This window comes from Mizuhopecten yessoensis, unplaced genomic scaffold, assembly GCF_002113885.1.
Source record: "Mizuhopecten yessoensis strain PY_sf001 unplaced genomic scaffold, ASM211388v2 scaffold8183, whole genome shotgun sequence".
Classification (NCBI taxonomy): domain Eukaryota; kingdom Metazoa; phylum Mollusca; class Bivalvia; order Pectinida; family Pectinidae; genus Mizuhopecten; species Mizuhopecten yessoensis.
This window is the reverse complement of record NW_018407420.1, coordinates 2,228-5,310: the sequence shown is the minus strand read 5'-3', so window position 1 is coordinate 5,310 and position 3,083 is coordinate 2,228. Positions and strand designations below refer to the sequence as shown.

The window sequence follows — 3,083 nt, the reverse complement described above, 5'->3', positions numbered from 1 at the left end:
AATAATTAAATTATAATGTTTTAAGAAAGGCGGATGAATGAAGTAATATTAGTGGAGTTTAATATGTAATTATGTCTTGTTTGTTCAGGTGTACATGTATTGTGTGTTTAGTATCTAGTCTTGTTCAGTGTCATTGTCCATGTGTCAGTTGTTCAGTGCCATGTGCTTTTGTTTATGTTTTGTTCTGTAACCTGTGACCTGTTTGTGACCTGTAACCCCATACTTACCTGTTGGTCATGTGACCTTTCCTACCTGCCCATGCAATTCACCTGAGTGTAAATCAGTTCTGGCAGACAGGTTGGAGGGATTGACCATATGTAAAAGGTAGGAGTTAATATGTTCAAAATTAATGTAATTTTGAAGATACTCTTTTCATGTAATAGCTAACTGTAAAACAGATTGTATTTACTCTCCAAATTAGGATGAGATATTTTGAGTAACTAGTATAGTGTACTTTATTGATGTACTGAGTAATGTTCAGGCTATATGCTCTGTGAATATTTGGAAATTTGGAATAACTTCTTTCTATTTCTATTTTAATGATAATGTAAATATATCAGACTAAATCAATTACATACTACGATGTAACAGCTATTAATTGTTCTTGCAAGTAGTGTAAAGAGTCATTGGTTATTTGTTCAGATTCGCCTGCAGTTATATATACTGGATTATCAGGATTATGTGGGAACCCTTGTCGCATTGATAGAGTAAGTTCATTACAGTTATATATAATATAAACAATGTATATTACAAATGATATATGTTATTGGTCTAAGTAATGTGTAATATATTAGCCAGTTAAATAGGTTATAAAGTCTATTTTGTCCATGAGCATTGTTATATAAAGTCAATGAAATCAGTAAATATATTGTGAAATAAATCATAAGTATGAAATGTGATTAATAATAAATGATAAATGTAATTATACAGATAATGATATGAAACCTTGTAATAGGTACAGTGTAATGTTTTAGTAACAAGGTGGTGTCTACTGCATGTTGTCTTATACGTTCGTTATTGTGTTCTTGTAGGGTGTAAGATTCTTCCAGCTAGTCTGATGTCCACAAATGGAATAATTAAAAGAATGGAAACCAAGAACGTGTTTGTTGTAACGCCTCTGCCCAAATCCCATCCCTGTTTCAAATATACATTTCATCAGTCTTTGTGACCGAAACGGACGTAAACGGAACCTTATCGTAACAAAAAAGAAATATCTGAAGTTATTTAACGCGAAGTAAACCCAAGAGAATAATGTGTTTGACCGTGTATAACGACAGAAAAAAAATATATGCAGTTATTTTAAAGGATATTCAATATACATTTGATCACTGCGTTTAGCCAAAACGGACCAAAAACGAAACAAGAAAAACAAATACGTTTAAATACGGTGAGTGACCGAAACGGACCAAAACGGCACCAATAAGAAATACATTATGTTATTTAAAGCGAATTAAAACACTTTTGAATAATGCATATATATGTGTGTAACCATTAAAACGAACAGAACCAAAAATTAGCTTAACAGAAACGTATTTTAGTTTAAACATATTCTATTAAAAAATAATTGCAAAAGGAATGGGCACAAGTTCTTGCAACTTATAATCGAATCTTATAAAAGAAACATATGAAGTTTTTTAAAGGGTATTAAATATATACATATTATCACTGTGTGCGACCAAAACGGACGTAAACGGAACCGCAACGTAACAGAAAAAGAAATAACACATGTGAATAATGCGTGTGACCGTTTAAACCGAACAGAAACAAAACGGAATAGAAAAAACCCCGAAACAGACCAAAAAATTATTTGAATAATATGGCTGACCGAAACAAAATGTATAATAGCAGTAAGACAGCCATTATTTTATGCACTGGACAAGACATGTCTTACTTATTATATATTTCTTACGTAGGAGAGCGTTGATTTTGTTTCTCTGCCTGTCAAAAACGGTCTTGTTGAGCCCTTGTGCCTTGAAGCTGCCCCTAGGAAGGATTTCTGTAATCAATACTCTTGTAGTTCCGGAGCCGCGCAGATTTCAACTAACGAAACAATCCTGTTGAAAATGTCCCTTGGTTTTGACTCTGCTTCTATGTCATTTCCTCCAATGTTTATGAATGCTATATCTGGTGCTGCTGCCAATGCCTTTTTCAAAGTAGGTTGGAGCTTTCGGTCCGTGCGTAGACCTCCTCGGCCGCAGAGTACGGTGGTACACGGAGTTTCAAGGTTGTCATCGCAGAATCTTCTAAGCCGCTCGATGTAACTGCTTCCGAATATAACTGCTGTGGTCATGATGTCTTCTTTCTTCTACTAATTACAAGTTCTTGCAAACCGAGTTACACCACAATTTATACGTCGGCCAGGAGTAAGATAACCAGGCCCATCTGAGTTTCATGTAGACCGCCAGATCATACGCACGTAATATGTATGTTGACGCCCTCCTGATTTGATTCGCTAGTCACTTAATTGCTTTTTTAGTAAGCGACTACATGCAAATAATGACCTATGATATAACGATATGGGTGGAATTTGACGGCTGGACGTAACCCGCAATGCTCCGTGTTCATTACTCTTCTACAGCGTTTATACCGGCTGGAACGCCACAATATTTGGTAAGGTGTATGTTAATAACACGTATATTGCATTAGTAGCTTCCTATTGACTAAAATACTTTGAAAAGTATGTTTTAACTGAATATGGACAGTTCCTTTGTGTGTCCGTAGTGTGTTCACATACCGTGACGACATCGTTCACCCACACCTGGACACTTTAGTATAGGTGCTCTATTGTTCACTGCACCCCGTGCAGGTGTACTGAGGAATAATCACTCGCACACGCTGTGATCGCTGTGCCAATATAGCAATTTTGAACTCATCTGTGTAATATTCGGACCTTAAATATATTGCTATTTTTCACCAGTATGGATTTATCAGAAAATAATGAATCCCCCGTGTATACTGAATTGACTAATGTTGAACCCTTTACCTGCACTTGGCATAATGGACAAGTCGAGGAATCATTCTCATACACCCCCACATCGCAAGTCGTAGAAACGCTGTACACTGCAACCCCCAGTAATCCTTCT

General features: G+C 35.9%; 1 long non-coding RNA gene across 1 annotated transcript; it reads left to right on the top strand.

Annotated features, from left to right (window-relative positions):
* The first annotated feature begins 10 nt into the window (after window positions 1–10).
* Window positions 11–1,095, top strand: LOC110455245. Its single transcript, XR_002463431.1, has 3 exons — window positions 11–324; window positions 643–707; window positions 1,032–1,095. It is a non-coding gene; the product is annotated as an uncharacterized LOC110455245 (long non-coding RNA).
* Window positions 1,096–3,083: the final 1,988 nt, after the last annotated feature.